This window comes from Nycticebus coucang, chromosome 2 (assembly GCF_027406575.1).
Source record: "Nycticebus coucang isolate mNycCou1 chromosome 2, mNycCou1.pri, whole genome shotgun sequence".
Classification (NCBI taxonomy): Eukaryota; Metazoa; Chordata; class Mammalia; order Primates; family Lorisidae; genus Nycticebus; species Nycticebus coucang.
This window is the reverse complement of record NC_069781.1, coordinates 12134089-12158496: the sequence shown is the minus strand read 5'-3', so window position 1 is coordinate 12158496 and position 24408 is coordinate 12134089. Positions and strand designations below refer to the sequence as shown.

Below are 24408 nucleotides of genomic sequence, written 5' to 3'. Positions count from 1 at the left end.
AGCATTACAGGCATGAGCCACCATGCCCAGCCCAAATCAAGATTTTTTTTAAGAGGAAGATGGCAGATTCTTTAATAAAAGGAACCAGAAGTAATATTAGCTTCAATAATAATAATCATCACCACCAAAAACACCTTCTATATTGCAGGCACTGAATTTCTAATTTCCAGGCACTACATAAATATTAATTTGTTTAATTTACTCCTCAACAGGCCCAGTACCTATAGCTCAAGAGGCTAGGGTGCCAGCCACATACACCAGAGCTGGCAGGTTCAAATCTAGCCCAGGCCCATCAAACAACAATGACAACTACACCCAAAAAATAGCTGGGCATTGTGGCGGGTACCTGTAGTCCCAGCTACTTGGGAGGCTGAAGCAAGAGAATTGCTTAAGCCCAAGAGTTGGAGGGTGCTGTGAGCTGTGATGCCATAGCACTCTACCCTGGGCAACAGCTTGAGACTGTCTCAAAAAAAAAAAAAAAAAAATTACTCAACAACCCTATGAAGTAGGCTATACTATTCCAACCACATAAATGAGATTACAATCTCAGAGAGGTCAATCATCTTCTTTACATAACTAGTAAATTATAAATCTAAGACTGGAACTAGGTTTGATGTCAAAGCCAATTTTCCTAATTGAGAAATACTGCCTCACCTTATCTTTTCAATTTCTCCTCAAAATTAAAAAGTCTTAGGTCTCCCTTGTTTCACAAAGTTACAGAGTAACTGAAGGTCAGCATTTAAACTGTATACTCTTGGCCCCTGTATTAAAGAAACATTATTTCTCTAAGAGTCATACAGCTAAAAGGAAGCTAGCATTATATAGTTCATCTCTAAGCCCATAGGCAGAAGCTTATCTAACTCATCCCAGACAGATGGGTATCTTCTATTTTTAATGATATCTAGGAAAGGAGATTCTTGCCTACTAAATTTAGATTGTGAATCAAAGGAAAGAAGCATATCTAATTTTATGCTCCATATACCTAAACGTTCACATATAGCTAGCAATATGCATCTTAATGAGATTATTGCTACCAGTAGAAATGAATATTTAAAAGCTATAGTTTAAAAAAAAAAAGCCACTAGAACGAGATTCAACTGGACTCTTGAAGTTGATAAGAGGAGAAAATAATTCTAGTCCAAACCACAATGGAGCTTACAAAATAACAATTCTTCCTATACTAAAATCCCCCTGGAAGAAGTAACTGGAAAAATGACAAAGAAGTATTAAGTAGATGCATACATGTTTCACAGCTGTAACTTTTTCTTTTGACATATAACATTCATATTTTATTTTGTTAATGCATAGGAAAGTAACTTTGTATAAGAGGGAATTGACTTAACAAATGGAACCAATGTAACCAGGTTCTTTGTACCCTCAATGAATCTCCAACAATAAAAAAAAGAGGGTGGCGCCTGTGGCTCAATGAGTAGGGCGCTGGTCCCATATACTGAGGGTGGCCGGTTCATACCCAGCCCCGGCTGAACTGCAACCAAAAAATAGCCGGGCGTTGTGGCAGGCGCCTGTAGTCCCAGCTGCTAGGGAGGCTGAGGCAGGAGAATCGCGGAAGCCCAAGAGCTAGAGGTTGCTGTGAGTCCTGTGACATCATGGCACCCTACTGAAGATGGTAAAGTGAGACCCTGTCTCTACAAAAAAAAGAGAGAGAGAGAAAGAAAGTAACTTTGCTGTCCGGATTCATTATCTGAAATTAGGTAAACTGCATAGTCCATGACTCCCCAATTTGGCACTTTGAGGAATTCCCTCTACACGCTAAGCCTCAAACGCATTCTTTTCTAGACCAAAAAAGAAAACATGAACATATACAAGTGAGCTGAAAAGTGGTAACACAAGATGGTGATTTCAGTGAAAAATAATGCCCTCTCTTCCAGTAAGCAGTATCTTATCCTTAGAATATATTACACTAGACAAATAGTAAAAATTCAATCTACGGAGGCAATTTAGAGTTTCGTGTCTTACCAAAATGGGCGAAGTTCTAATATCTTCCATTAAAAAGGGACACTTTCTTTTTTTGTGTGTGTGTGGTTTTTGGCCGGGTTTGAACCCGCCACCTCCAGCATATGGGACCGGCGCTCTACTCCTTGAGCCACAGGCGCTGCCCCAAAAAGGGACACTTTCAAAATGAAATATTATGAGAAGGTTTGATTTTGAATTATATATATGTATAAAAACTTCTCTGTTTTAATATTCAATATATTCAGGATTAATTCTAGTAAGTTAACTGTAGCTGATTTATGAAACAAAAGTATTTAGGCTCAGAAAGAGAAAACACAGACAACTTTAAATACTCTCTCCCTATCTACTGTTACCTATAGCATCACAAAATTTTTATTTTTTTAGTTAATGCCATAATTGAAGGTTGATACTAAAAGAAGGAATTTAAAAAATTCATTTTTTAACAGTTTTTAAGCACTTGAATGCTTTAGAACCTTCTTGAAAACACTAGTTAACATATCGTATTCCTTTAGATTTTGTTTTAATTTGAAGCTTGGTGAAATCTAGATTCTCTATCAAATAACTCCATGCTAATTTTGGGGAAAGTACAATTTGAAAATCTGTAAGAACTACTCTATTGATTCCTAAAGAAGGAATTTTAGCATGTCATTGCTTGGCTAGAGGAGCATTTCAAAACTTTCTGCAAAATAAGATAAAAAAACAATGAATCAGCCAAGAGTGGTGGCTCATGCCTATAATGCCTGTAATCCTCTGGGAGGCTTAGATGGAAGGATCACTTGAGCCAAGAAGTTTGGGGTTGCATTGAGGTTGCAGTAAGCTACAATGATGCCACTACACTCTAGCCCAAGTGACAATGCCAGACTCTGTCCCCCAAAAAAGTGGAATGAGAACTACAAATAGAAATCCAGTAAGGCAATTCTATCACATAGGAATCTGTTTCCCATATGTTTTCTACATTGACACTTTTTCTTAAAGATCTGTCACCCAGTCTTCCACATCCAAAGAGTGTATGGAATTTAACTTAAGATGTATACTTTCTCTTCTTGTTTATGTAGATTAAAAAACAAAAGTGTATGTACAGAGAAAAGATGCATCTGTCTAGAGTCATCCATTTCCATGGAAGTCTTATCACTGCATTGCTTTGCATCATTCTGGCTTTGATCACCCACAGGCCACTGAAGGGCCAAGAGGTCCAGCTGCTCAGTATTCCAACTCCTCCATGACTTCCAGAACAACTGACTATGGGCCTATCAGAATCAGACTGCTCTGCTGGGCGAGGTGGCTCACGCCTGTAATCCTAGCCCTCTGGGAGGCCGAGGCAGGTGGATTGCCTGAGCTCATAAGCTCGAGACCAGCCTGAGCCAGAGTGAGACCCCATCTCTAAAAATAGGCAGGTAAAAAAAATAAAAATAAAAATAAAAAAATAGGCAGGTGTTATGGCGGGCACCTATAGTCCCAACTACTTGGGAGGCTGAGGCAAGAGAATCTCTTGAGCCCAAGAGTTTGAGGTTGCTATGAGCTATGATGCCACAGCACTCTACTGAGGGTGACAAAGTTAGACTCTATCTCAAAAAAAAAAAAAAAAAGAATGAGACTGCTCATGTTCTGGAAATCTATGTACAATACACTGAGCCCATTGTCAAGTGATGAACTGACACTTTTTCACCCATGCCTCAGCTGCAGGGCCACTGGAGTCCATGGCCTGGATGTAAGATAGCCGCTTACTTCCTCAAACCACAAAGCCCCAGGCATCTGTGTCACCAACAATCATGAATGCTGGAGTTCCTCTCTAGTACAGACTTGAGGTTGCAGAACCCAGGGGCTGCTGCTGAAGTAGCCTCTGCTGCCATAGCAGCTGGTGCTGCTCCTCCCCCCTCTCTGCAGACAAGATCTTGATCTCCATACGGGGGCTAATATAAGGCTAATAGATTTCTAATAGTCATGGCTATGCTTCCTCAAGAAAAAGGGACTGTCAGGAGTTTCCTAGGAGGTGGGAGACTGTTCATCAAGCCGTTCCATCAGTCTTTGCCCCCAATGCATGTTCATTCTGAACTGGTAGAGAAGACTGCTGTCTGCAAACAGGAGCTTGCTGGACACACGTGTATGATGCCATGCTCCACAAGTCGGTGGCAAAGCTGATCTGCCTCTTTCCCTGCAGTGGCCCATGCAGGAAATCAGATGATGTGAAGGTATGCTCATACTTGACCCCTCTTTCCTTCCTGGGCTCCAGAAATATGTTTTCAGGACTCATCACCTTCTCATACAGCCTCTGTGCCATTAAGGCCTCTACTTCACTGTCCAACAGGAAGATGCCATGATCATTTCTAAAGCAGTTAAAAAGTGTGACATTCTTTAATTCCTTATAGTCACTGCATACTAATGAATAATTGCCCTGTCTGTTAATTTCTTTCTTTTGTTTTTTTTTTTTTTTGAGACTGAGTCTTACTATGTCACCCTCAGTAGAGTGCCTTGGCATCACAAGCTCACAGCAACCTCAAACTCTCGAGCTTAAGTGATTCTCTTGCCTCAGCATCCCAAGTATCTGGCACTACAGGCACCTGCCACAACACCCAGCTATTTTCTGGTTATAGTTGTCATTGTTGTTTGGTAGGCCCAGGCTGGGTTCAAACCTGCCAGCTCCAGTGTATGTGGCTGGCGCCCCAGCCGCTGAGCTGCAGGTGCTGACCCAATCTTTTCTTTTCTTTTTTTTTGTAGAGACAGAGTCTCACTTTACCGCCTTCAGTAGAATGCCATGATGTCACAGGACTCACAGCAACCTCTAGCTCTTGGGCTTCCGCGATTCTCCTGCCGCAGCCTCCCGAGCAGCTGGGATTACAGGCGCCCACCACAACACCCGGCTATTTTTTGGTTGCAGTTCAACCGGGACTGGGCTGGGTTTGAACCCGCCACCCTCGGTATATGGGGCCGGCGCCCTACTCACTGAGCCACAGGCGCCACCCGACCCAATCTTTTATTTATTTATTTATTTTTTTAATTTTGAGTCAGACTCTCAAGCTGCCACCCTGAGTAGAGGCCATGGCATCATAGCTCACGGCAACTCCAACTCTTGGGCTCAAGCAATCCTCTTGCCTCAGTTTTTTCTATTTTTAGTAGAGACGGAGTCTCACTCTGGCTCAGGCTGGTCTTGAACTCCTGAGCTCGGGCAATCCACCCTCCTCAGCTTCCCAGAGTGCTAGGATTACAGGCGTGAGCACAGAGTCTTGTTCTGTTGCCCAGATTGAGTAAAGTAGTGTAATCATAGTTCGCTGTAATCTCAAACTCCTGGGTTTAAGCAATCTTCCCACCTCAGCCTCCTGAGTAAGTAGGACCACAGGCACCCACCACCACAGCCAGCTAATTTTTTAAATTTTTTGTAGAGACAGGATCTCTCTGTATGTTGCTTAAATTGGTCTCGAACTCTTGGCCTCAAGCAATCTGCCTGCTTCAGACTCGCATAATGCAGGGATTGTAGCATGAGCCACCATGCCTTCCCCAGTCTGCTATTTCAGTATGACTTAAATAGTTGTCTCTCTGTTGGAAGCCTCTTTGTGTTCAGTCAGCCAGTCAATCAGTTCTTTTGTTACAAAAAAGTCTGGGTAGGTCTAGATGATGCTGTATAAACCTTTAATAACCTTTTCTTCACACAGCCTAAGCGTTTACTGTTTTTTGTATACAGGATATCACAAAGGCTACCAATGAATACCAGATGAAAAGATGGTTAGGGCAAGGAAGGGGAATAAGGAGTAAAGAGCTTGTTCTCTCTCAATCCATGTTCTCTCTCAATCCACCAACCTGTCAGCACCTCAACATGTTCAGCAACCCAGAAGCTCTATAATGAGCTTTTAAAATGAACTCTAAACCTTAATGGGGAAGAATCATGAATGCATCTTCTTAGGTCAGTAACACTTTGAGGTTTAGAGCTGTATCTCTGCCATTGCTTCTCAGCTCAAGGCTTTAGAATCCAAATTTTTCTTTCCTTTTTTTTTGGCCGGGGCTGGGTTTGAACACGCCACCTCCGGTATATGGGGCTGGCGCCCTACTCATTGAGCCACAGGCACTGCCAGAATCCAAATTTTTCACAATTTGCCCCAAAGATGTCAGCCTCATTCTGCCTGATGGACCATCTTCACTGGCTCTCAACACATTAAAGAAAAAGCAAAACAAACAAAAAAATTCACTAGTGCTGCAAATGAAGAGATTTCTGATTGCATATTTTACTAAAAAAAAAAAAAACCTCTCTGCACTGACTTTTATAGAAGAAAACTAAAATCACTTTAAGATAATTTTCTTTAAAAAGCCAAATGGTTTGGCTCAGTGCCTGTAGTTTAGCGGCTAGGGCACCAGCCACATATACCGGGGCCAGCAGTTTCGAACTCAGCCCGGGCCTGCCAAATAACAATGACACCTGCAACCAAAAAATAGCCGAGCGCTGTGGTAGGTGCCTGTAGTCCCAGGTACTTGGAAGGCTGAGGCAAGAGACTCTCTTAAGCCCAAGAGTTTGAGGTTGCTGTGAGCTGTGACACCACAGCACTCTACCCAGGAGGACCAAGTGAAACTCTGTCTCAAAAAAAAAAAAAAAAAAAAAAGCCAAATGGCTAGAACTAACACAAATGTTTAATTGACCCTAGTCAAATACTTTCCCAAAGTAACCATTTGAGCATGTACCCTTGCAAAGCTAAGAGGGCTTTAGTATTACCTCAAATAACATAAACGCTAGGCCAGGTGCAGTGGCTCACGCCTATAATCTTAATATCAACAGGAAGACAAAAATTCTGACCTTATTCAATTAGGCAAAGCCATCAAATGCCTTTTATAAAGTAACTTTTGTTGTTTCTCAGAAGAAAACATCTACATTTCTATTGAAGTACAATAATGAGGTTGAATACTGTGACCAAAATAGTTCTTTCCTTGACTGTTTTTTTTGTTTTTTTGTTTTTGTAGAGACCGAGTCTCACTGTACCGCCCTCGGTAGAGTGCCGAGGCGTCACACGGCTCACAGCAACCTCTAACTCTTGGGCTTACGTGATTCTCTTGCCTCAGCCTCCCGAGCAGCTGGGACTACAGGCGCCCGCCACAACGCCCGGCTATTTTTTTTGTTACAGTTTGGCCGGGGCTGGGTCTGAACTCGCCACCCTCGGCATATGGGGCCGGTGCCCTACTCACTGAGCCACAGGCGCTGCCCTTGACTGTTTTTTTTTTGTTTGTTTGTTTGTTTCTTTGTTTGTTTGTTTTTAGCAACCTCCAACTCTTGGACTTAAGAGATTCTCTTGCCTCAGCCTCCCAAGTAGGTGGGACTACATGCACCCGCCACAAGGCCCAGCTATTTTTTTGTTACAGTTGTTGTTCAGTTGGCGGGGCCCAGTTTGGAACAACCAGCCTGGGTGTATGTGGTCAGTGCCGTAAACACTGTGCCATGGGTGACGAGCCATCTTTCACTGTTGTTTAGTAAATGACATGATGATAACGACAATAAAAGAGACAAGGTTTTATTCTGTCACAGTCTAACTCTGTAATCACTGCTTTAACCCACCTAAGTGAAAACCTGTTATAAGCACAAAGTATATAAAGGGTGCCCAAAAAATGGATGTACATTTTAAGAAAAGAAAATACTGTATTAAATTTGTAATACTCAAGTCACATGTGACTTCTGCAATTTTATAAGAGGTGCTTAACAAGTTATGTTAAACACATCTTTTACTAGTATATATTATTACTTTTTTTTTTTTTTTTTTTTTTTAGACAGAGGCCTCACTCTGTCGCCCTGGGTAGAGTGCTGTGGAGCCATAAGTCACAGCAACCTCAAACTCTTGGGCTCAAGTGATTCTCTTTCCTCAGCCTCCCAAGTAGCTGGGACTACAGGCACCCACCACAAAGCCCGGCTATTTTAGAGATGGGGTCTAGCTCTTGCCTAGGCTGGTCTCGAACTCCTGAGCTCAAGCAATCCATTCTCCTTGGTCTCCCAGAGTGCTGGGATTATAGGCATGAACCACCATGCCTGGCCTGAGTGTTACAATTTCAATACTGTTATTTCCTCCCTTAACTTGTGTATACATTTTTAGGTACTCTCTGTATATTCCAAACTAAAACCATCTTCAAATATAAAACAAACAGCCTATCCCCCAAACATCTAGACTAAACAACAAAAACCTTGTTAAGCCATACAATAGCAACCCAGTATTTACTTATTATTATTATTTTGGGGGTTTTATAGAGAGACAGGGCCTTGCTATGTTATCCAGTTGACCTTAAACTCCTGGCCTTAAACAATCCTCCTACCTCAGCTTCCCAAAGTGCTGGGATGACAGGCATGAGCTACTACACCCAGCCAACAATAACTCTATAATGCCAAGTTTTACACAGTGTCTGGTGGAAGCTCATGCAATTTTTTTCTTAGCTGCTTCTCTATCTGGAGGTGTTTAATTGCTTTATAATTCCAAATCACTTTTTTTTTTTTTAGACAGAGCCGCAAGCTGTCACCCTGGGTAGAGTGCTGTGGTATCACAGCTCACAGCAACCTCCAGCTCCTGGGCTTTAAGTGATTCTCTTGCCTTGGCCTCCCAAGTACCTGGGACTACAGGCACCCCCCATAATGCCCAACTATTTTTTGGTTGTAGTTGTCAATGTTTGGCAGGCCTGGGCTGGATTCGAACCCACCAGCTCTGGTGTATGTAGCTAGCACCTTAGCCACTTGAGCTACAGGTGCCAAGCCTCACATTTTATTACAAAACAATCTTTCATTACTCACTAAAGTAGTAAGCCAGTCGTAACACTTAGGGTTTTTTTTAATAACAGCTTAATTGAGATATAATATACATATCATAAAGTTACCTCTTTAAAGTGTATAATTCAGTGGCTTTTCATGAACTTCAAGGGGCATTCAGAACAGAAGAAGAATGGAGAAGCAGCACAATAGACTTAAAAACAACCTTCTCTGAATTCTGAGAACCTAAAGCTAGTCTTACTTTATTTGAAGTATCAACACTGGTGGGGCACAGTGGCTCACACCTGTAATCCTAGCACTCTGGGAGGCCGAGGCAGGTGGATTGATTGAGCTCACAAGTTTGAGACCAGCCTGAGCAAAAAGCAAGACCCATCACAACAACAAAAAAAAAAAAACCAAGGCGAGAGAATTACTTGAGCCTAAAAGTTTGAGATTGCTGTGAGCTATGACGCCACAGCACTCTACCAAGGGCAACAGCTTAAGACTCTATTTCAAAAATAAATAAATAAACAAATAAATAATTAAGTGTCAACACTGTTTTGTTCCCTAATAATAATTGTCTAAGAAGGGCTGGACAGTTTATACTTTTGCTGGCAGTCAAATAATATATCAACTTTTATAAGTCATTTGGTGGTACGTAAACCAAGGACATCATACATCTCTAAAATTTCAATTAACTGCAGAAGAAATTAAGGAAAGGTTCTGCATCCCCCAGTGCAAAATCTGCTGCTATTCCCTTCATAACAATGAGAAAATTATTTGTATTGTAATGGTACCTGTCACATTTCCCTTCCCCACAAAATACAGGAATCTGAATCTAAGTTCTTTAAAAGTCCTTCAGGCTGAAAATCTTCATAATTCTGTACAGGGTATCCAAATGTATATAGCAGAAATGGGAAACAGTGTATCTTGGAGAGAACCACAGATGAATATTTTGGCACAACTACTTATATAAGGTTTCTATACTTCCATTTTTGGCACAGAAAAAGTAATTGCTTAAATTACTACATTTTATCCACAAGAACTCAAAGCTTCTCGCTTAATAAATTTCAAAACCTTAATCTCGGAGGATAAACACTTTCTAGGAAAAATATATATATAAGTCACTATTTTGCCAACATTATCTTGGAAAAATTCTTAAATTGGGGGTTACTTTTTTAAAAATAAATTATATAAGTGTAAGTAACTCTATTCAAATAAAAACATGATAAAAATATCAGCACTGGAAGATTCATTTCCAATGACCTAGCCATCCAGTAAAAGTTTTTTAGCATTAAAACTTTATTTCCTGTCTGACATCCTCAGGGATCAAGTTTGACAGTTCCTCTGTACAATTTCTACTACAAGACTTCTCTGGCCTCACTTGGTACATGTCAACTGGTGCTAGGTAATATTTCCTTTGGCAACAAAACACATACTTTATAGAAACAGACCTTTAATTGAACTCTCACCACTCAAATCCCCATTCTTCCCTAAATTCAGTCTCTAGGACTTGTATAAGAAGATGGACACATTTTAGTATTAAAATTTTAAATATTCATTAAATGTTCCCTAGTTTAAAAAAAAAATTATTCAATTCAAGTTACAATATCTTTTAAAGATAAATCAAACATGGTTAGATGGTTAGGCATCTAGCCATGGTTAGGCACAGTGGCTCACACTTATAATCCTAGCACTCTGGGAGTTTAAGATGGGAGGATGGCTTGAGCTCAGAGGGTCGAGACCAGCCTGAGCAACAGTGAGACTCCACTCTGCTAAAAACAGAAAAATTAGCCAGGCCATGTGGTGGGTGCCTGTAGTCCAGCTACTCGGGAGGCTGAGGCAGGATAATCACTAAAGTCCAGGAGTTTGAGGTTGCCATGAACTAGGCTGAGGGCATGGCACCAATAGCCCAGGCAACAGAGTGAGAAACAATCTCAAAAAGAAGAAGAAGAAAAAAGGTTTTGGTAGAGTTATTTTTCATTCTTTCAATTGCCCTAAAATTATAAGCAAAAATATATTATACCAGGTTTTAGGAAATAAAACAAAGTTAAGTATAATATAAAAATAAATACAACAATATAAATGGTACTTCCAAAGTTTAAGAGCATACTTCCGATTCACTATTCCCACCTCTTTATTCAATACGTAGCCTAACATACCTTCCCCTAATCAACAATAACCGATTGTCAAAGGAGTTAAGTATATACATTACTGACTGACAGAGCCGAAATGAACTAACAAAGCATCAACTTAAATCAAGGTTTCTCCATTTAAAATCTCAATAGAAAACCCAAGTATGATTTACTTTGACTTAAAAATCTACTTGGCCCTAAGCCTCAGATATACAGAGTTATCAGATATAAAATATGCTGCCAGTTTATACTCTAGTTGAATAGATAAAGGAGCATACAGATATAAATATACATTTATATGTATTTATATGTATATTTATATTTCAAACTATATTTATGTATATTTACATTTCAAATACGTTGGTATGACATATTTTGAAAAAGCACAAGATGGGAAGTTTGTTCACTATAAGATGTATAAACTTACACAGATCACTTGTCTTCTTAGAAAACAATAACTGACCAAAACTGAAACAAATGCAAATGGAAAATATGAATAGTCCTCTACTAAAGAAGTAGATCTATAACTAAAGAGCATTCTAAATGAAATCACCACATGGCGTCACCAAAGAACTTGGGTAATCATTTCGTCACCAAAGAACTTGGGTAATCATTTATGGATGAAAAACAGCAATCTTGGCTGGGCGGAGTAGCTCATGCCTGTAATCCCAGAACTCTGGGAAGCCAAGGTGGTAGATCACTTTCGGTCAGGAGTTTGAGACTAGCTTGAGCAAGAGAGACCCTGTCTCTACTAAAAAAAAAAAAAAAAATAGCCAGGTGTTGTGGCAAGTGACTGTAGTCCCAGTTACTTGGGAGGTTGAGGCAAGAGATCACTTGAGCCCAAGAGTTTTTTTTGTTTTTTTCTAAGACAGGGTCTCACTTCGTCACCCTGGGTGGAGTATTGTTTGTCATAGCTCATCACAACCTCAAATCCTTGGGCTCAAAAGATTCTCTTGCCTCAGCCTTCCGAGTATCTGGGACTACAAGTGCCTGCCACAACAACTGGCTATTATTAAAGATGGGGTCTCGCTTTACTCAGGCTGGTCCCGAGTCCACGAGCTCAGGAGATCCGCCCGCCTCAGCCTCCCCAGAGTATTGGGATTACAGGCGTGAGCCTGGCCCTTGAGCCCGTAAGTTTGAGGTTGCTGTGAGCTATGATGCCACAGCATAGAGCCACATCAAACTAGAGCCACATCATGAGACTCTGTATCAAAGAAAAAAAAAAAAAAATCAGCTCAGTGCCCATAGCACAGTGGTTGCAGTGCCAGCCATATACATCAGGGCTGGCAGGTTCAAACCCAGCCTGGATCTGCCAAACAATAATGACAACTGCAACCAAAAAATAGCTGGGTGTTGTGGCGGTGCCTGTAGTCCCAGCTACTTGGGAGGGTGAGGCAAGAGAATCACTTAAGCCCAAGAGTTTGAGGTTGCTGTGAGCTGTGACACAACAGCACTCTACTGAGGGCAACATAGTGAGATTCTGTCTCAAAAAAATAAATAGATAAATATATCTTTTAAAATTTATTTTTACTGAGGTAAAATAAACATAATTTACCAGAAAAACATCAATAAAATGTAAACTTTTTTAGAGAAGTTATGTAAACTTTTTTTTAGAGAAAAGGGGAATATTTCTCAACCTATTTTAAAACTACGGGTAAACTTTTATGAGATTATCTTGATGTTAAAATTCAAAGAACAATATATGAACAAAAACCGAACAAAGATCCTAAAACATGTTAGTAAGTTAAATCCAGCCATATATTAAAAAAGTATTATGACTAAGTTGGTTTTTTTTTTTTTTGTAGAGACAGAGTCTCACTGTACCACCCTCCGGCAGAGTGCCGTGGCGTCACACGGCTCACAGCAACCTCTAGCTCTCAGGCTTACGCGATTCTCTTGCCTCAGCCTCCCGAGTAGCTGGGACTACAGGCGCCCGCCACAACGCCCGGCTATTTTTTTGTTGCAGTTTGGCCGGGGCCGGGCTTGAACCCGCCACCCTCAGCATATGGGGCCGGCGCCCTACTCACTGAGCCACAGGCGCCGCCGACTAAGTTGGTTTTATTACAGAAACTCTTGGTTAGTTTAACATTAAAAAAAAAAAAAAAAAGCCGGGGTGCAGTGGCTCACACCTGTAATCCCAGCTCTTGGGAGGCCAAGGGGGGTGGACTGCCTGATCTCACAGGTTCAGCACCAGCCTGAGCCAGAGCAAGACCTCATCTCTAAAAAATAGCAAGGCGTTATGGCGGGTGCCTGTAGTCCCAGCTACTTGGGAGGCTGAGGCAAGAGAATCACTTGAGCTGAGGGGTTTGAGGTTGCTGTGAGCTATGACACCACAGTCCTCTATGGAGGGTAACCAAGTGAGATTCTGTCTCAAAAAAAAAAAAAAAGAGCTGGGCGCAGTGCCTCACGCCTGTAATCCTAGCAGTCTGGGAGGCTGAGGCAGGTGGATTGCTTGGGCTCAAAAGTTCAAGAACAGCCTGAGCAAAACTGAGACCCCATCTCTACTAAAATAGAAAAACTGAGGCAAGAGGATAGCTTGAGCAAGAGGTGGAGGTTGCTGTGAGCTACGATGCCACAGCACTCTACCCAGGGCAACAGCTTGGGACTCTGTCTCAAAATAAATAAATAAACCACCACAAGGCTGGGCACAACGGCTCATACCTGTAATCCTAGCACTCTGGGAGGCTGAGCTGAGATGACCACTTGAGGCCAGGAGTTCAAGACTACCTGGGCTACAAAGCTAGACATCATCTCTGCAAAAATAAAAGATATGTAACATATACATATATTTTATATGTATATTTTTATATTTTATATATATAATATTTTCTATTTTTTTTTTTTTTTTTTTGTAGAGACAGAGTCTCACTGTACCGCCCTCGGGTAGAGTGTCGTGGCGTCACACGGCTCACAGCAACCTCTAGCTCTCAGGCTTACGCGATTCTCTTGCCTCAGCCTCCCGAGCAGCTGGGACTACAGGCGCCCGCCACAACGCCCAGCTATTTTTTTGTTGCAGTTTGGCCGGGGCTGGGCTTGAACCCACCACCCTCGGCATACGGGGCTGGCGTCCTACTCACTGAGCCACAGGCGCCGCCCAATATTTTCTATTTTGATTTTATATATATATATATAAATCAAAATTACATTACCAAGAAAAAAGAAAAAGATAAATATCACGTGGTTATCTTAACAGACATAGAAAAAGCACTGGATAAAATTAAATACCCATTCAGGATTTTAAAACATATCTCAACACACCCCCCTCACCAAAAGATCTAAAGAACTTCCAGTTCTACCCAAGATGCAGAAACAGGGACCAGATTTACTCTCATTTTAAAAAAGGAGAAGATGAAATACACTACACAATGGTTTCAAAGACACTGGACATCGGGTAACAAAGAACAGTTATGTCCAAGGACAAAGGAGGTCAGCCCCACAACTGTCCCAGCTGATGTCTTAAGAGCATTTCCAGGGTGTGACCCAGGGAGAGGGAACTCAGGCAGAGGCCAAGGGATGTCCTTTGTTGAAAAGACAGAGCTGACAGTCCAGGGAGGTCAAGGAAGTCAGAGTTTGCTAGGACAGAATATTGCAGAAGAGACACTGCACAGACAAAATGCAAAATGGCAAAGATCTTGAAAAGCAGTGGTTCTCAACCTGTGGGTCAGGACCCTTTTTAACAATGAAAATACATTGCGGCATTAGGAATGTTGAGAACCACTGTTGTAGAGGGTTCCTCTCAAGTACTCTGCCAAGTACTGAACAGCCTAAGTGTGGAAGAAACTACCAAAGACAGTGAAAAGAACCATCTCAGAGGATTAGGGGAAATAGTGCTGCCTGGAACTCACACTGGCAACAATAGTGCCTGTTCCTACCAGCCAGATATGGAAAACCTTGGTAAGGTATTCAGAAGGGTCAGATCACAGAAGTAGAGAAATGACAAGCCCTAGTGATGACACCCTTAGATGCTGGTCTGGAATCACCTGACAAAGCTTAAAAGTGTGACTTAAAAGAAACAGAAATATTCCCAAATAATATAACCGCATCCCAAGAAAAACATCAATACATGTATAAAATGAGAAAGAATCTCTAGGCTTGGCGACCATAGCACAGTGGTTACGGCACCAGCCACATACACATAGGCTGGCGGGTTTGAACCCGGCCTGCACCAGGTAAACAATAATGACAACTGCAACAACAACAACAACAAAAATAGCTGGCCGTTGTGGGGGGAGCCTGAAGTCTCAGCTACTGGGGAGGCTGAGGCAAGACAATTGCTTAAGCCCAAGAGGTTGAGGTTACTATGAGCTGTGACACCACAGCACTCTACCAAGGGTGACATAATGAAACTCTGTCTCAAAAAAAAAGAAGAAAGGAATCTCTAGTACCTCCACACAATAATGTCTGGTATTTAATCAAAGATTATCGGGCATGCAAAGAACCAAGAAAATATAAGAAAAGTCAAGCAATCAAAACTAACCCCAAACTGACATTAAAATGGTTATTATAAGTATAGGGGCAAGCAAACTTTTCCTTTAATATAAGCAAACTGAAAATAGTAAATATTTTAAGCTTTGTGAGCTATGCAGTCTCTCTTGTAACTAGTCAATGCTGCTTTGAGGCAAAAGTCTTGATCAGGCTTGTCAAAGGAGAAACAGAATATATAAATAACCAATAAATATATACCTAAGGTGCATGACTTTGTGAATTACCAGAGGAATGAAAATTAAGGCCACATTGTACCTGATTAACAACAACCATACTTAACACCCAGAGCTGGACCTCTAATACCATTCTACAATAAAAGGAACCAGGAATTCTTCGAGAAATGTCCGATTCTATGACTGAGGAAAGAAATATACACAGTGAGCCTGGAACATCTTACAGTACCACAAGGTGTGGAAATGCTTAAAAAATAAACATGCTGGGCACAGTGGCACCCGCCTACAATCTGAGCAACTTGGGAGGCTGAGGCAGAAAAACCGCTTGAATACGGGAGTTCAAAACCACTCTGGACAACAATGAGAACTCATCTCAATAAACAAACAAACAAGCAAGCAAAACAAAACCCACAATTATGGTGGTATGTCAAAGAGACATATCAGACCAACACTGGAACAATGTGGGCAACAAAATAAAGTAGTACTGAATTATACTCCAAAGTAAATAAAAATAAATATCCATGAGTCCAATTACATAAATAGGTGATTGAATAACTAAATAGATAAATGGAAAAGTATAGACAAATCTGCTATGAAGAATTTAAATTAATCTATGTAGATATTTTGCCTTCAAGGAAGTGGAACACTTAATCTCTTTTAAGTGTGAACTGGCCGGCTCGGCACCCGTAGCGCAGTGGTTACAGCGCCAAACACATGCACCGAACATGGCGGGTTCGAGCCTGGCCAGGCCAGCTAAACAACAGTGACAACTGCAACAAGAAAATAGCCAGGCATTGTGGCGGGCACCTGTAGTTCCAGCTATTTGGGAGGCTGAGGCAGGAGAATCACTTAAGCCCAAGAGTTTGAGGTTGCTGTGAGCTATGACGCAATGGCACTCTACTGAGGGCAATATAGTGAGACTCTGTCTCAAAAAAAACCAAAATAAATAAATAAAGAATAAGTGTTGGCCATGCTGACTTCCTTCCAAAGAGTGCAGTAGGAAAAGAGGGGAGTGAAGAACTCTAACAAACCCTACCTCAGCCAAGTGAGTAAGGTTGTCACCAACAGTGAGTTATGTAGATAGCATATGCACTTGGTATGATGTGATGAGAATGGCATTTTATCTCTGTGGACTTCCTACTTAAAAACTCTAACCCCAGTCTAATTATAAGAAAAACAGCAAATACATCCCAATTGAGACACAGTCTACAAAATATTTAACCAGTGCTCTTTAAAACTGTCAAAGTCATCAAAAATAAGAAAGGTCTGAGAAACTATAACTGTCAAGGGGACCCAGAGGTAATATGACGACTAAATGCTACACAAAAACATTCAGCAAATACTAAAAAAAGTGGAATAAAAAAATGAATTTGTATTAATAATTTCTTTTTTTGTTTGTTTGGGGGGGTTTTTTGTTTGTTTGTTTTTTTTGAGATAGAGCCTCAAGCTGCCGCCCTGGGTAGAGTGCCGTAGCATCACAGCTCAGAGCAACCTCCAACTCCTGGGCTCAAGCAATTCTCCTGCCTCCGCCTCCCAAGTAGCTGGGACTACAGGCGCCTACCACAACGCCTAGCTATTTTTTGTTGCAGCTGTTATTGTTGTTTGGCAGGCCCAGGCTGGATTCAAACCTGCCAGCTCAGGTGTATGTGGCTGGCACCTTAGCTGCTTGAGCCACAGGCGCTGAGCCAGTATTAATAATTTCTGAAAGTAAATATATAATCATACTTTTTTCTCTTATTTCTCATGTTATATTGTCATTATAAAAAAAGTGGAAAATCCAGGCCAGGCGTGGTGGCTCACTCTGGGAGGGCGAGGCAGATGGACTGCCTGAGCTCACAGGCTCAAGACCAGCCTGAGCCAGAGTAAGACCTCGTCTCTAAAAATAGCTGGGCATTGTGGTGGGCTCCTGTAGCCCCAGCTACTTGGGAGGCTGAGGGAAAAGAATCACTTGAGCACAAGAGTTTGAGGTTGCTCTGAGCTGTGACACCACAGCACTCTACTGAGGGGGACAAAGGGAGATTCTCCGTCTCAAAAATAAAAAAGGGTAGAAAATCCAGAAAACATAAAGAAATAAAATTATCTAAAATTCTATTTCCTGCAAGTAACCAAGAGAAACAAATCAATGATTAGAAAGCCAAGGCAATGGTTCCCACACTGTGTGCTCATGCATCTGTGGGGACATCAAATTCACAAGGATGCTGCAGAATATTTTAGACATTCAAGAGAAAGACAGGACATCTGTTGGATACTACACAAACTACAAGCTTTAGGTAGTTCAGGTTTAACATTAGATCATTTGACATTCCTTTGGTAATCTCATATATTTGTTGCTGGCATAAAAAAATAAATACAATGTGAAAATCATGTGGTACATGAAATGAGGTGATGGTGTTCAACATGATTCCAAGGTTTGAGAAGTTGAACAGTGCCCAACATAACTGCACCTACTAATTGTGGTTACTGAACAATTAAATAAATTTTTTCCATAAAAAAATGCACAGCCAGGGGTGGTGGCGCACGCCTATAATCCCAACACTTAGGAGGCCTGAGGCGGGTGGATTGCCTGAGCTCACAGGTTTGAGATCAGAGTGAGACCCTGTCTCTAAAAAATAGCTGGGCATTGTGGTGGGTACCTGTAGTCCCAGATACCTGGGAGGCTGAGGCAGGAGGATCACCTGAACCCAAGAGTTTGAGGTCGCCATGAGCTAAGACACCACAGCACTGTACCAAGGGTGACCAAGTGAAACTGTCTCCAAAAAAAAAAGCAGAGATGGTGACACCTGTAGCTCAGCAGCTAGGGCACCGGCCACATATGCTGAGGTAGGAGGGGTCAAACCCAGCCCAGCCTGCCAAACAATGACAACAACAACAACAACAAAAAAAAAAACAGCCAGGCATTGTGGTGGGCACCTGTAGTCCTAGCTACTAGGGAGGCTGAAGTAAGAGAATCACTTAAGCCCAAGAGTTTGAGGTTGCTGTGAGCTGTGATGCCACAACACTCTACCGAGGGCAACATAATAAGAGTCTGTCTCAAAAAAAAAAAAAAAAAAGCAGAGATATTATAATACACCTACTATACTGGCTAACATTTAAAAATACCAAATGCTGGGTGGCGCCTGTGGCTCAGTGAGTAGGGCGCCGGCCCCATATGCCGAGGGTGGCGGGTTCAGACCCAGCCCCGGCCAAACTGCAACAACAACAAAAAAAAAACATAGCTGGGCGTTGTGGCGGGCGCCTGTAGTCCCAGCTGCTCGGGAGGCTGAGGCAGGAGAATCGCGTAAGCCCAAGAGTTAGAGGTTGCTGTGAGCCGTGTGACGCCACGGCACTCTACCGAGGGCGGTACAGTGAGACTCTGTCTCTACAAAAAAAAAAAAAAAAAAAATACCAAATGCTGGCAAAAAAGCAAATAAACTACAACTCTCACTGAAGTAGCTGATGAGAGTATAAATTAGTTCAACCTCTTTGGAAAACAACTGATAATATTACTTAGTTGAGAATGCCCATTTTGTATGACCCAGAAATTCTTCAAATATATAGCCTAAACAATTCTTCAACATGTACATCAAACTATACTTTTAAAATTTTTGTCGTTTCATTTAGAAATAAATCAATTGCCCACAGATGGGAGAATAAACTGTGACACAGTCGTGTAACTGAAAACCAAATGATAGTGAAAATGAACAGAACACATCCATATGCACCCACACAAATGAATCTCATATTCCCACTGTTGACTGAATAAAGCAAACAGAGGAATATATTAGTATGATTTCATATATATCTAAAATTTAAAAACTAAAATTAAATAATATATGTACAGTTATACCCACATCCAGTTAAATTATATTTACAACTATTATATTCATATGTTGCAAAATCATAAAAAATACAAAGGAGCCACATACACCTGAGCTGGTGGGTTCGAATCCAGCCTGGGCCTGCCAAACAACAATGACGGCTGCAACCAAAAAATATAGCTGGGTGTTATGGCAGGTGCCTGTGGTTCCAGCTGCTTGGGAGGCAGAGGCAGAAGAATTGCTTGTGCCCAGGAGTTGGAAGTTGCTGTGAGCTGTGATGCCACAGTACTCTACCCAGGCGACAGCTTGAGGCTCTGTCTCAAAAAAAAAAAAAAACAACCCAAAGGAAAGAAAATAATTCAAAGTAATCCTTTACTCTAATAGAGGAGGGAAAGGATAAAAGAGAGGCATATGAAGAACTTTCCAGGTACTGATAATGAATTATTTTTTTAAGTTTGCCAGTGGCAACGAAGATGTTCATCTTATAACTCTTCTTTAAAGTATACATATCTTGGGCGGCGCCTGTGGCTCAGTGAGTAGGGCACCGGCCCCATATGCCGAGGGTGGTGGGTTCAAACCCAGCCCCGGCCAAACTGCAACCAAAAAATAGCCGGGCGTTGTGGCGGGCGCCTGTAGTCCCAGCTGCTCGGGAGCCTGAGGCAAGAGAATCACATAAGCCCAAGAGCTGGGGGTTGCTGTGAGCCGTGTGATGCCACGGCACTCTACCGAGGGCAGTAAAGTGAGACTCTGTCTCTACAAAAAAAATAGAAAGTATACATATCTTATGCACATCTTTTTGTATACATATTAGATTTTTTTTGAGACAGAGTCTCTGTCGCCCTGGGTAGAGTGCTGTGGCACCATAGCTCATAGCAACCTCAAACTCTTGGGCTCAAGCAATCCTCTTTCCTCAGCCCCCAAGTAGCTGGGACTATAGGCACCTACTACAATGCCCAGCTATTTTTTTTAGAGACAGGGTATTGTTCTTGTTCAGGTTAGTCTGGAACTCGTGAACTCAAGCAATCCACCTGCCTCAGCAACCCAGAGTGCTAAAATTACAGACATGAGCCACCACACCCAGCTTACTTTTCTTTTTTTTTTTTTGAGACAGGATCTTACTCTGTTGCCTGGGCTAGAGTGCAGTGGTGTCATCACAGCTCACTGTGACCTCAAACTTCTGGACTTAAGTAATCCTCCTGCCTCAGCTTCCCAAAGTAGCTGGGACTACAGGTGTTCACCACCATACCTGGCTAATATTACTATTTTCAGTAGAGAGGGAGTCTCACTCTTGCTCAGGCTGGTCTCGAACTCCTAGCCTCAACCAATCCCCTCATCTGGGCCTTCCAGAGTGCTAAGATTACAGACTAGATTACGCCCTGGGTACTAACCATTATGCCCAGACTAGATTTCATTTTAAAATAATGTAAAATAAATATTTACTCAATAAAATATTTGGACACCCATTCTCAACATTTTTATCCCCACCTCCACAGGAGCAGTCACTGAGTTTGATTTCTTATTTTCCTTGCAAAAATACAGAACACTTCACAAATTTGCGTGTCATCCTTGCAGAGAGGCCCATGCTAATCTCTGCATGATTACAATTTTAGTATATGTGCTGCCTAAGCAAACACATATTTTCTGAGCTTTATAAGCAAACAACTATCCCTCCCCTCATAGAATCTGTGTTCTAGCAAAGGAAGGAAGACAAAAAGTAAAACCCAGAATGAATAACTGGAAGAAAAAATGTAATTTTTCCTATACACACTTTTTTTTTTTTTGAGACAGAGTCTCACTATGTTACCCTTGGTAGAGTGCTGTAGCGTTATAGCTCACAGCAACCTCTAGCTCTTGGGCTTCTTGCCTCAGCCTCCCGAGTTGCTGGAACTACAGGCACCCACCACTACACCCGGCTGTTTTAAGAGACAAGATCTCACTCTTGCTCAGGCTGGTCTCGAACCTATGAGCTCAGGGCAATCCACCCGCCTTGGTCTTCCAGCTGGCTAGGATTACAGGCATGAGCCAACCGCACCCTGTCCTACACATTCTTTTTCATTTAAAAAAAATAAAAAGAGCAGAGACAGGGATATCAGGTGTATAGGGCAGATTATGAACTATTCACTGAATTTATTTTGAGATATTTAAAATGTTTGTAACAAATAATATTTTATTACAAATAAAAACTCCTAGGGGCGGCGCCCATAGCTCAGTTGAGTAGGGTGCCGGCCACAAACACCAGGGCTGGCAGGTTCAAACCTGGCCCAGGCCAGCTAAACAGCGATGACAACTGCAATAACAAAATAGCCACATGTTGTGGCAGGTGCCTGTAGTCCCAGATACTTGGGAGGCTGAGGCACGAGAATCGCTTGAGCCCAAGAGTTTGAGGTTGCTGTGAGCTGCAGTGCCACAGCATTCTACCAAGGGCGACATAATGAAACTCAATCTCAAAAAATAAATAAATAAATAATCTTAGATTTTTACTGGTTTAGGTAAGTAGGAAAAATCTAAGAGATTAAACCATTACCAATATATTAAAATAAAACAAAAAATAATTTTTTTTTTTTGTAGAGACAGAGTTTCACTTTATCGCCCTCCGTAGAGTGCCGTGGCGTCACACAGCTCACAGCAACCTCCAACTCCTGGGCGTAGGCGATTCTCCTGCCTCAGCCTCCCGAGTAGCTGGGACTACAGGCGCCCGCCACAACGCCCGGCTATTTTTTTGTTGCAGTTTGGCCGGGGCCAGGTTTTTGAACCTGCCACCCTCGGTATATGGGGCCGGCGCCCTGCTCACTGAGCCACAGGCGCCGCCCAAAATAATTTTTTTTTTGAGACAGATTCTCGCTATGCTGCCCTCGGTAGATAGAGTGCCATTGCACCACAGCTCACAGCAACCTCAAACTGGTGGCCTAGTCGCTGAGCTATAGGCGCCAAGCCAAAAAATTTTTCAAAAGAGAGAAAGCAATTTCCTGCTTTTCATATCCTTCAGACTATCAAGTAGACTATCCATCAAAAGTCTTCAGAATGTAAAAAAAAGTGCCTAGCTTATCTAGATGCTTTAAAAATCTGTTGAACACAAAATCATTTTCACTTGAAAAATCTGTTTTACTTATCCTATTTTCTGAGCTAGCATTTTCCATAAAATGAAGAAACAGTTATTTTAAAACTCCTATAAATTTTTTACATGAATGTCTGAATTCTGATTTGCCTTTTTGCCTATTACATTTGTGCTTTACCTGTGTCAATTTTGAAACACATCAATGTATTTCACCTGCTGCAAAGAACAAAGGAAATAAAAGGAAGAAAATTCTGAGACCTTCAAGAGTTCTACACTAAATGGATTCAAGACTAAATTCCTACACACTTGAAGAGTTTTTCATTTGGTAATATTTCAAATTATTCATCACCATCTAATCTCAAGTACGTGGCTTGTCTGTTACCCAGCAAAAGTAACATCACTTACATCCCTGCCTTTAAATCTCATATCTAAGAGATCTGTAATAGCATGAACTGTCTAGAAACAAAATTATTTTCATTCTTTATTAATAATCTTTATATTCTTTGATACTTAGAAGTAAAAATTCATCTAGTTACCCAAAACAACTACTTTTATCTAATTGCCTGGATCACTGTAAAGGAATGTCTGATAAAACTACACTATCTTATCTCAGTTACAGAAATTGGTAAATAGAAAATAATGATTTTAGTAGTTTGGGGAACTCTGAAGCATTTGAAACCAGAAGACATCCTGATCAAAGACTTTTCATTTCATTTATGAAACATCAAAACATAATAATCCTGATAGGCTTTTGGTCTTTTTATTTTTTTAATTAAAAATGTATGTGTACAGGGCGGCACCCATAGCTCAGGGGGAGGGTGCTGGCCACATACACAGAGGCTGGTGGGTTCAAACGCAGCCTGGGCCAGTTAAACAATGACAACTGCAACGAAAAAATAGCATTGTGGTGGGTGCCTGTAGTCCCAACGACTTGGGAGGCTAAGACAAGAGAATCGCTTAAGCCCAAGAATTTGAGGTTGCGGTGAGCTGTAACACCACAGCACTCTACCCAGGGCAACATAGTGAGACTCTGTCTCAAAAAAAAAAAAAAAAAGCACAATAGCTAAATTGTAGAGTGGGTGTCTCAACAGAGAAAGGTAGAAGTAGGCTCATGCCTGTAATCCTAGCACTCTGGGAGGCTGAGGCAGGTGATTGCCTGACCTCAGGAGTTTGAGACCAGCCTGAGCAAGAGCAAGACCTCATCTCTAAAATTAGCCAAATCAGCTTAGCGCCTATAGCTCAAGCAGTTAAGGTGCCAGCCACATACACCAGAACTGGTGGGTTCGAATCCAGCCCAGGCCAGGCAAACAACTACAACTGAAAAATAGCCGGGCGTTGTGGTGGGCACCTGTAGTCCCAGCTACATGACAGACTGAGGCAAGAGAATCACTTAAGCCCAGGAGTTGGAGGTTGCTGTGAGCTGTGAGGCCACAGCACCCTACCCAGGGTGACAGCTTGAGGCTCTTGTCTCAAAAAAGAAAAAAAATTAGCCAAGCCTTGTGGTGGGTGCCAGCTACTCAGGAGGCTAAAGCCACAGGATCACTTGAGCCCAAGAGTTTGAGGTTTTTGTGAGCTACGATGCCATGGCACTCTACCGAGGTGACGAAGTAAGACTCTCTCAAAAAAAAGAAAAGGCTGAAATAGATGGCATTTTTTCACCCATCCCCAAAAGTAACATAGTGTCATTTAAGCCACTAGTGTAGTGGTTCTCAACCTTCCTAATGCCATGGCCCTCTAATACAGTTCCTGTAGGTCGCAACCCACAGGTTGAGAACTGCTGTATTAGTGGAAGGCAGTTACAAAGGTCTGGTATCGTAGACCTAGATACCAGACCTAGAGACATAGACCCTATCACTACCCAGGAGGAGAGTTAAAATAACATTGTGACCACCAAAAACATGTGGAATAAAAGATATTGTTATAGACATCTTTAGGAAATATAATCTGTCATACCAACAGAATCGTTATATGTCACAAACATACCAAAGTTGACCTTTAGCTAATAATGTCCATCATTTTTTATTAAATGGACTTTTCCGGTAAAAAACAAGGGGTAAAGAGATTAAAAGCAATAACCTGGAGCTTCTCC

The 24408-nt window shown here is 41.7% G+C and overlaps 1 protein-coding gene and 1 non-coding gene across 2 annotated transcripts in view; both read right to left on the bottom strand.

The window, feature by feature from the left end:
- The window catches only part of SCAI (suppressor of cancer cell invasion), a 187022-nt gene that overhangs the window by 143503 nt on the left and 19111 nt on the right, over positions 1-24408 (bottom strand). The gene's annotated exons all lie outside the window — the stretch shown is intronic.
- On the bottom strand, positions 20794-20898 carry LOC128580087 (U6 spliceosomal RNA). Its single transcript, XR_008378439.1, has one exon. It is a non-coding gene; the product is annotated as a U6 spliceosomal RNA (small nuclear RNA).